Below are 10,649 nucleotides of genomic sequence, written 5' to 3'. Positions count from 1 at the left end.
CATTAAGCAGCTACTTCGTGCTCAACTCTGTGCTAAATGCTATGGAAAACATGAGAAAGAAATGAGATTCCTACCTGAGAGTACTTACAAAGACAGCATAATATAATGGAAAGAGTTAAGGACAGAAAGTCAGAAGTCTTGGATTCCACCAGCTTACTCTGTGACTTTGGTAAGGGACTTCTCTCCAAGTTTCAGATTCCCAGATCATTGAAATAGAATTCAATGTGATAATATGTGGCAGTACCTCAGAAATTATGAAGAGCTAATCACATGTGGTCAATGACAATACAGTTGCTAATGACTGGAGGTAATAATGGTATAGTAAAAACAAACAAACAAACAAAAAAACCCCCAGACACTCTGATAGACAAATTTGGGTTAGAATCCTGTCCTTGTCATTTACTGTGTGGCCTTGGGAAAGTTACTTAAACTCTATAAGCCTCAGTTCCCCATTTGTAAAATTAGGATAATGATAACAATAAAAACTTACCACATAATATTGTTGCCTATCACATAGCAGGTATTTGGTAACGGTAGCCTTTATTACTCATCAAAATAAATACAGTTAAGGGCGCCTGGGTGGCTCAGTCAGTTAAGTGACTGCCTTCAGCTCAGGTCATGATCTCAGGGTCCTGAGATCAAGCCCTGCATCAGGCTCCCTGCTCAGCGGGGAGCCTGCTTCTCCCTCTCCCTCTGTGGCTTCCCCCTACTTGTGCTCTCTCTCTCTCTGTCAAATAAATAAAAAAATAAAAAAAAATCTAAAAAAATAAAAAAAACCCAAAACAAAAATACAAAATAAATACAGTTAAGTAGGAAACTGTATTGTATAAGCTGTAAAGGCAATGGGAATTTAAAATTCCATGTCAAAATATACTGTGAACAAAGCTACCATGACAGCTGAAATAGCTGAGAGTATCCCTTTTTAGAAATTTTACATAATGATTTTGTATTCTTTGGGTAAATACCCAGTAGCATGATTGCTGGATGATAAGGTAGTTCTATTTTTAACTTTTTGAGGAAACTCCATATTGTTTTCCACAGTGGCTGTACCAGTTTGCATTCCCACCAACAGTGCAAGAGGTTCTCCTTTCTCCCCATCCTCACCAACATCTGCTATTTCTTGTGTTGTTGACTTTAGCCATTCTGACAGGTGTGAAGGGATACCTCATTGTAGCTTTTATTTGCATTTCCCTGAAAGTAAGTGATGATGAGCATCTTTTCATGTGTCTATTGACCATCTGGATGTCCTCTTTGGAGAAATGTCTGTTCATGTCTTCTGCCCATTTTTTAATTGGGTTATTTGTTTTTTGGGTGTTGAGTTTTGTAAGGTCTTCATATATTTTGGATACTAACCTTTTATCAGATAAGTCATTTGCAAATATTTTCTCCCATTCTGTAGGTTACCTTTTAGTTTTGTTGATTGTTTCCTTCACTGTGAAGAAGCTGTTTATTTTGATGAATCCCAATAGTTTATTTTTACTTTTGTTTCTCTTACCTTAGGAGACATATCTAGGGATACATGCACCCCCTATGTTTATAGCAGCATTATTTACAATAGCCAAAATATGGAAGCACCCCAAGTGTCCATCAATAGATGAGTGGATAAAGAACGAAATCTTGCCATTTGCAAGGACATGGATAGATCTATAGAGTATTATAATATTCTAAGGGAAATAGAGAAAGACAAATACCATATGATTCCACTCATGTGTGGAATTTGAGAAACAAAACAAAGGCTCAAAGGGGAAGAAAAAGAAACAGAGAGGCCAACCAAGAAATGGGCTTTCAACTATAGAGAACAAACTGATGGTTACCAGAGGGGAGGTAGGTGGAGAGTTGAGTTACATAAGTGATGGGGATTAAGGAGTGCACTTGTTGTGATGAGCACAGGGTGATGTATGGAAATTTTGAATCACTAAATTGTACACCTGAAACTAATATAACACTGTATGTTAACTAAAAACTTATAAAAACCTAAAAAATAAAAAGAAATTTTATATAATGAAAATAGGCCTTTAAAAGAAAACTATGTTTGTATGTTTTAAGAAATTATGTGAGATTAACTCAGGCAGAAGCAATGGAGATAGATATGAGAGTTGTTGAGGAGTTAAAATCTATGAGTTAATAACTCACTGGTGAGTGAAAACATGACAAGTGAGGGAAGGTGACTCTCAAGTTTTTGGCTTGAGTGATTGGATAGATGATGGTACCTGTTCATTCAACAAAAATTTACTGATGTCTACTATATACCAGGTCCTAGAAATAGGGCAGTAAGCTAAACAGACATAGTTCTTGTCCACATGTACGTTACAATCTAGTGGAGGAAACAGCATATAAACAAAATATACCAAAAAAGTAGTTCTAAACCATGTTAGGTGTTAAGTAAGACAAGTACAGAATGCTATCTCAAAGTATGCCAAGGAGACATAATGAATGCAAAAGGATAAGGTTTTGAGTGAAAGACAAAATTATGACCTCATTTTTTGAACATGTTAAGTTTTGGAGTATCAGTGGGAAACATAGTTGAAGATATCCAGATATCATGTGAAGATAATAGATTTAGAACTCAGAGTAGATCTGGGTAGCAGATATTAAAAGAAAATTTATTCAGATGGTGACTGAAGTTATAAAATTACATGAAGTCACCTAAAAACAACATACAGAGCAGGGGCCCCCAGAGGGGTGTTTGTGTGTGTGTGTGTGCGCACGTGCAAATATGTGTATGTGTGTGTGTGCATGTGCAGTCTTGTTTTCAATTGGATTTGAATGTCTTCCGTTGGGGCACACACTCTCACTTCAAACACAGTCCATATCATTCCTTATTTTCTTATACCTGAACAACTTCAATTTCATAAATATATTTTACCTATTTGGCCTCTGGAAACATTTGAGTTTTTATTTCAGGTAGAATAAAAAGGAGTGGACTTCCTAACATTTAACATTTAAAACAAACACTAACCTACCAAATATGTTAAATATTATTTGTAAATTATCATACAAAAAAGCACTTTTTTCTATTTTGATGTAAAGTTCTACGAATTTTAGCATATGTATTGATACATGTAACCACCCTCACAATCTGGGCACAGAACAGTTTCAAGAGCCAAAAATAGCTACCTCATTCTACCACTTTATAGTCATCTCTCCCTCCACCCATAAACCCTGACAATCTGTTCTCCATCCTTTATAGTCTTGCCTTTTTCAGAATGCAATATAAATGAAATAATGCAATATGTGGCCCTTTGAGAGTGGCTTCTTTCATGCAGCATCATGTCTTTCTTCGAGAGTCATCCAAATTGTTCTGTATAACAATAGTTTGTTCTTTTTATTCTGAGTAGTATTCTATTGTATGAGTGTACTACAGTTTATTCAGTGTTTGCCCATGGAATGACGTTTAGATTCTTTCCAGTTTTGGACAATTATAAATACAGCTGATATACACATTGCTGCTTAGACATAAGTTTTCATTTCTCTGGAGTAGAGACTCAGGATTGAGATTGCTAGGTCATATGGTAAGTCTATGTTTGACTTCACAGGAAACTTCCAAACCATTTTCCAGAGTGACTGTCACATTTTTGTTCCTTCTAGTAATGTATGAGAGTCCCATTTGCCCATATCCTTGTCAGTGCTTGGTAGTATCAATATTTATTCAAATTTCTTTTTTGTTATAAAAGTAAAGGATGCATGAGTTGATTTTTTTAAGGAAATACACCAGAAAGGCAAAAAAATGTAAAATAAAATCCTCCATTGCCTCTCCCCCTAACCAGGATAAACCTATTGGTTTCAAGTGTATCTTTTCAGAAGTATTTAACTTATTTGTAAGTGTATATGGACATATACAACTATCCTTGTGCTGCTTTTTAAAATTCAAATGGACAAAGATATCAGACAAGAAATACTTACCTATACCTTGATGATAGGTAATATATTGCTTTGTCAGGAAAATGCCTTCAAAAAAAAAAAAACTATATTGTAATGCTTTGGTAAGAGTGAATTGTTACAACCATTCCCATTTCCATGAATTCATCCTTACTCTAAATGGGGATTTAAGAATACAGTAAGAATAAACTAAATGTTTATAGCAGTTTGCCAGTTTGACATCTAATTGCCAAAATTGGAAACAAGCTACGTGACCTCCAGCTGTACATCCATCAATAGAATACTACTTAGCCGTTCAAAGGAACACACTTCTGATAACGTACAGAAACATGGAGGAATCTCAAATGCATTATGCTAAATAAAAATAATTTGTTTAGCTGACTCAAGAGTTACATAGTGTCTGATTCTGTTTATATGACATTCTGAAAGTGGCAAACTATAGGGATGCAAAAAAATTCAGTGAAGGGTTTTGTACTCCAGGGATTGAGTATGGGGAGTAAAGATAATGACAAAAGGGACATAAGTGAATTTGGGAGAATGATGGAACCGTATTATACTTTGATTTGGTGCATATTTCAAAATGTAAAAATAATGACTTGCATTCTATGTAAATTATACCTCAATAAAAAACAAATACCACCACCCAATAAATAAATAAAATTCAAATGTATTATAAGTGAATATGGCTCTGTACATAAATGTACATTGTACATTAACATCTACAATCCACTTTGAGACAATTTCTTTGTAAGGTGTAAGGTTAAGGTTGAGGGTGTTTTTGTTTTATTTTGTTTGCATACTGATGTTCAATTGTTGCAACACAATTTGCTGAAAAAACTATCTTTACTAAATTGAATTGCTTTTGCACCTTGGCCAAAAATCACTTGGCCACATTTGTGTGGGCATATTTCTTTTTTTTAATTTAACACTTTGTTTTTTTATTTAACTTTTTATTTTTATTCTGGTTAGTTAACATACAGTGTTATATTAATTTCAGGAGTATAATATAGTAATTTAACACTTCCATATATCACCCTGTGCTCATCACAACAAATGCACTCCTCAATTCCCATTACCTATTTCCCCCATCCCCCACCCATCTCCCCCCGGTAACCATCAGTGTGTTCTCTATAAATAAGAGTCTGAAAGCAATGAATCGTGGATCACTACATCAAAAACTAATGATGTATTGTATGGTGACTAACATAACATAATAAAATAAAATTTAAAAAAAGAGTCTGTTTCTTGGTTTGCCTTTCTCTCTTTTTTCCCCCCTTTGACCCTTTGTTTTGTTTCTTAAATTCCACATATGAGTGAAATCATTGGTATTTGTCTTTCTCTGCTTTATTTCACTTAGCGTAAATATTCTCTAGCTCCAGCAATGTTGTTGCAAATGGCAAGATTTCATTCTTTTGTTTGGCAGAATAATACACACACACACACACACACACACACACACACGTATGTATACCATGTCTTCATGTCTTCTTTGTCCATTCATCTATTGATGGACACTTGGGCTGCTTCCATATCTTGGCTATTGTAAATAATGTGGCTATAAACATAGGGGTGCATGTACACCTTTGAATTTGTATTCTTGTATTTTTGGGTAAATACCCAGTAGTGTGATTGCTGGATTATAAGGTAGTTCTATTTTTAACTTTTTGAGGAATCTCCCTACTGTTTTCCACGGATCCTGCACCAGTTTGCATTCCCACCAATGATACACAAGGGTTCTTCTTCTTCTTTCTCCATATCCTCACAATTACCTGTTTTTTTCTTGTCTTGTTGATTTTAGCTATTCTGACAGGTGTGAGGTGATATCTCATTGTACTTTTGATTTGCATTTCCCTGATGAAAAATGATGATGAGCATCTTTTCATGTGCCTGTTGGCCATCTGTATGTCTTCTTTGGAAATATATCTATTCATGTCTTCTGCCCATTTTTTAAATTGGATTATTCATTTTGGAGGTGTTGAGATTTATAAGTTCTTTATATATTTTGGATACTAACCCTTTATCATATATGTCACTTGCAAATATCTTCTCCCATTCCTTAGGTTGCCTTTTAGTTATGTTGATTATTTCATTCACTGTACAGAAGCTTTTTATTTTGATGTTGTCACAATAGTTTATTTTTAATTTTTTTCCTTGCCTCAGGAGACATACCTAGAAAGAAGTTGTTATGGCTCATGTCAAAGAGGTTACTGCCTGTGTTCTCCTCTAGGATTGTTATGGTTTCAAGCTTCATGTTTGGTCTTTAATCCATTTTGAATTTATTTTTGTGTATAACAAAGTGGTCCAGTTTCATTCTTTTGCATATTGCTGTCCAGTTTTCCCAACACCATTTGTTGAAGAGACTTTCTTTTTCCCATTGAATATTCTTTCCTGTTTTGTTGAAAATTAATTGACCATATAATTGTGGGTTCATTTTTGGGTTTTCTAGTCTGTTCCATTGATCTCTGTGTCTATTTTGTGCCAGTACCATACTGTTTTGATGATTGTAGCTTTGTAATATAACCTGAAGTCAGGAATTGTTTTGCCTCCAGCTTTTCTTTTCCTTTTCAAGATTGCTTTGGCTATTTGGGGTCTTTTGTGGTTCCATACAAATTTTAGGATGGTTTGTTCTAGCTCTGTGAAAAATGCTAGTGGTATTTCGATAGGGATTGCATTAAATCTGTAGATTGCTTTGAGTAGTATAGACATTTTAACAATATTTGTTCTTCCAATCCATGAGCATGGAATGCCTTTTCAATTCTTTGTGATGTCTTCAATTTCTTTCCTCAGTCCTTCATAGTTTTCAGAATACAGGTCTTTCACCTCTTTGACTAGGTTTATTCCTAGGTATCTTATTGTTTTTGGTGCAATTATAAATGGGATTGATTCCTTAATTTCTCTTTCTTCTGCTTCATTATTGGTGTATAGAAATGCAAAAGATTTCTGTACATTGGTTTTGTATCCTGCAAATTTACTGAATTTGTGTATCAGTTCTAGCAGTTTTTGGTGGAGTCTTTTGGGATTTCCATATAGAGTATCAAGTCATTTGCAAATAGGGACAGTTTCACTTCTTCCTTGCTGATTTGGATGCCTTTTATTTCTTTTTGTTGTCTGACTGCTGTGGCTAGGACTTTCACTACTATGTTGAATAAAAGCAGTGAATGTGGACATCCCTATCTTGTTCCTGACCATAGAGGAAAAGCTCTCAGTTTTTCCCCATTGAGGATGATATTAGCTGTGGGTCTTTCATATGTGACCTTTACTATGTTGAGGTATGTTCACTCTAAACCTACTTTGTTGAGGGTTTTTATTGAGAATGGATGTATTTTATCAAAGGCTTTTTCTGCATCTATTGAAAGGATCATATGGTTCTTTTCTTTTATTGATATGATGTATCATGTTGATTGATTTGCAAATATTGAACCACACTTGCAGCCCAGGAATAAATCCCACTTGATTGTGATGAATGATTTTTTAAAATATATCATTGGATTTAGTTCGCTAGTATTTTATTGAGAGCTTTGCACCTATGTTCATCAGGGATATTGGCTTGTAGTTCTCTTTTTAGTGGTGTCATTGTATGGTTTTGCTGTCAGGGTAATGCTGGTATCATAGAATGAATTTGAAAGTTTTCTTTCCTTTTCTATTTTTTGGAATAGTTTAAGAAGAATAGGTATTAGCTCTTCTTTAAATGTTTGGTAGAATTTACCTGTAAAACCATCTGGCCCTGGACTTTTGTTTGTTGGTAGTTTTTGATTACTGATTCAATTTCTTTGATGGTTATTGGTCTGTTCAATTTTTCTATTTCTTCTTGATTCAGTTTGGGAGGTTATATACTTCTAGGAATTTACCCATTTGTTCTAGGTTGTCCAATTTGTTGGCATATAATTTTTCAAAATATTCTTTTATAATTGTTTGTATTTCTGTAGTGTTGGTTATTTCTCCTCCCTCATTTATTATTTTATTTATTTAGGTGCTTTCTTTTTTCTTTTTGATAAGTCTGGCTAGAGGCTTATCAATTTTATTAATTTTTTCAAAGAACCAGCTCCTGGTTTCATTGATCTGTCCTATTGTTTTTTGTTCGTTGTTGTTTTTGTGTTTTTTGTTTCTATCTCGCTTATTTCTGCTCTGATCTTCATTATTTCCTTCCTTCTGCTGGCGTTAAGCTTAATTTATTGTCTTTTCTAGCTCCTTTAGGTGTAAGGTTAGGTTGTTTATTTGAGATTTTTCTTACTTCTAGAAGTAGGTCTGTATTGCTATATATTTCTTTCTAATGATTGCTTTTGCTGCATCCCAAAGGTTTTGGACTGTCGTGTTTTCATTTTCATTTGCTTCCATGTGTTTTTTTTTTTAAATTTCTTCTTTGATTTCTTGGTTACCCATTCATTCTTTAGTAGGGTGTTGTTTAACCTCCATGTATTTGTGGTCTTTCTAGATTTTTTCTTTTGTTGGCTTTTAGTTTGATAGGGTTGTGGTGAGAAAAGGTGCATGGTATGATTTCATTCTTTTTGTATTTGTTGAGGCCTGCTTTGTGATCTAATACATGATCTATTCTGGAGAATGTTCTGTGTGCACCTGAAAAGAATGTGTATTCTGCTGTTTTAGGATGGAATGTTCTGAATATATCTGTTCAACCCATCTGTTCCAGTGTGTCATTCAAAGCCATTGTTTCCTTGTTGATCTTCTGTTTAGATGATCTGTCCATTGATGTAAGTGGGGTGTTAAAGTCCCCTACTATTATTCTATTATTATCAATGAGTTCCTTTATGTTTGTTATTAATGGTTTTATATATTTTGGTGCTCCTGTGTTGGGTGCATAAATATTTACAATTGGTATATCTTCTTGTTGGATTGTCCCCTTTATTGTGGTATAATGCCCTTCTTTATCTCTTGTTAGAGTCTTTGTTTTAAAGTCTAGCTTGTTCAATACAAGTATTGCTACTTACACTTACTGGTGTGGGCTGAGGTTTGTGCTAATCTTCTGGGGGAGGGGCCTGCCATACTGGGACTGAGGCAAGTGTGATTGAGAAGGGCAGTCCAGCCAGAGTGCATGGGTGTGGGGCCTTGTGTAAGCAAGTTAGGTAGCCAGGGTCAGTACTGTGCTGCTTCCTGCAGGTTGCTCTGTGTTTATGCTGAGGGGTCGGGAGGAAAAAGGCTCCAAACAGCTCTTTTGTTCCTGGAGAGGTGTCTCTGTGAATGCTGCCTCTCAGGGACACCCAAGAAGAGCTGATAATCTCCCCACTGTGTGCCCCAGGTGTTCTTCAGATTGGTGTTTCCATACTGTCTGCCCCCCCACCGCCCCGGGTTGTTTGCCTGCCTTCTCTCCAAGAGCAGCACAGTGCCCTCTGGGCTGTTTCCCAGCCAAGCCTGCTGACCTTTAAAACTCCAGGCTTTAAGCTCTGCTGGTTGCAAGAACCCTTGAAATTCAGCCCCTCCGGATTTCCAAGCCAACGGCTTTGGGGAGTTCTTGTGTCTTCCTCCGTGTGCTCCTCTTTGTCTCACCTTTCTCCATAAAAATGGCTTCTTCCCCTCCACAGCAGCCGTAGTACATTTCTTCCCTAACCACATCTCCCTAATTCCTACCTTCTTCAATGTGGCCTCTTCTCTCCCTTTGGTTATGGAGTTCGTTCTGTCAGTCTTCAGGTTGATTTCCGGGGTATTTAAGATGATTTGATAGTTATCTAGTTGCGTTCATAGGATGAAGTGAGCCTAGGGTCCTTCTAGGGGACCCTAACCCCAACTCTCTCTGTTTCTTCCAGCCTGCTGTTCATTCCATCAAGGGTGTTGCTCATTTCATTTATTGAGCCCTTTATTTCTGGTATGTTATTCCTTATATCTGTGTTAATGGTCTCACTGAAGTCCTCCACTCTTTTCTCGAGTCCAGTAAGTATTCTTATGATCATTGTTTTAAACTCTCCATCAGACATGTTACTTAAATCTGTTTTGCTTAGATCTCTGGCCATGGCTTTGTCATATTCTTTCATTTCGGATAAATTTCTCTGTGTTCTCATTTTGTCTAAGTCTCTGTGCCTGTTTCTCTGTGTTAGGAAAGTCAGCTAAGTCTCCTGTTCTTGAGAGTAGTGGCCTTATGAAGAAGAGGTCCTGTAGTGCCTTGCAGTGCAGTGTCCCCTCCTCCCCACAGCCTGGCACTTCTGGAATGCCTCCACTGTGTGCTGCATGTACTCTGCTCTTGAGTACTGGCCACTTTAGACCCGTCATCTGCATAGGCTCTCTTTGCCTGTTGTGGGCAGTGTTTGGCCCCTGACCTAAATGCAGTGTGTGTGTGTGTGTGTGTGTGTGTGTTTAAAGATTTTATTTATTTATTTGACAGAGAGAGATAGCAGAGAGGGAACACAAGCAGGGGGAGTGGGAGAGGGAGAAGCAGGCTTCCTGCCAAGCAGGGAGCCCAATGCAGAGCTCGATCCCAGGACCCTGGGATCATGACCCGAGCCTAAGGCAGATGCCCAACAACTGAGCCACCCAGGTGCCCCTAAACGCAGTGTGTTTTAACTAGGTGTGCACTGGTCTGCTTGTGAAATGAGACCTGCTGCCACCAGAACCAAGGCTCTGCAAAACTCCCAGGTGGGAGACAAAGTTTTCCTTAATTAGCAATAATCGCGCCTCAGATAAACCTCATACTGCCACTGCGCAAAGCTTCAGGTGGGAGACAAAGTATTGGCAGGAGTTTGGGCCAGTCTTCTTGGGGAGGGGTCTCACTGCATTGGGACTGAGGCAAATGTGACTGGGAGGGGCAGTTCCAGAGGAGCATGTGG

The 10,649-nt window shown here is 37.0% G+C and overlaps 1 long non-coding RNA gene across 1 annotated transcript in view; it reads right to left on the bottom strand.

Annotated features, from left to right (window-relative positions):
* Positions 1-3,913: 3,913 nt before the first annotated feature.
* Positions 3,914-10,649, bottom strand: part of LOC118542092 (uncharacterized) — a 56,591-nt gene continuing 49,855 nt past the window's right edge. The window contains exon 3 of the long non-coding RNA XR_013444809.1: positions 3,914-3,948. This is a non-coding gene — a long non-coding RNA (uncharacterized LOC118542092). The remainder of the gene's footprint in view (positions 3,949-10,649) is intronic.

The sequence above is a fragment of the Halichoerus grypus genome, chromosome X (genome assembly GCF_964656455.1).
Source record: "Halichoerus grypus chromosome X, mHalGry1.hap1.1, whole genome shotgun sequence".
Taxonomy (NCBI): domain Eukaryota; kingdom Metazoa; phylum Chordata; class Mammalia; order Carnivora; family Phocidae; genus Halichoerus; species Halichoerus grypus.
The sequence above is the reverse complement of the archived record's forward strand: the minus strand, read 5'-3'. Positions and strand labels throughout refer to the sequence as shown.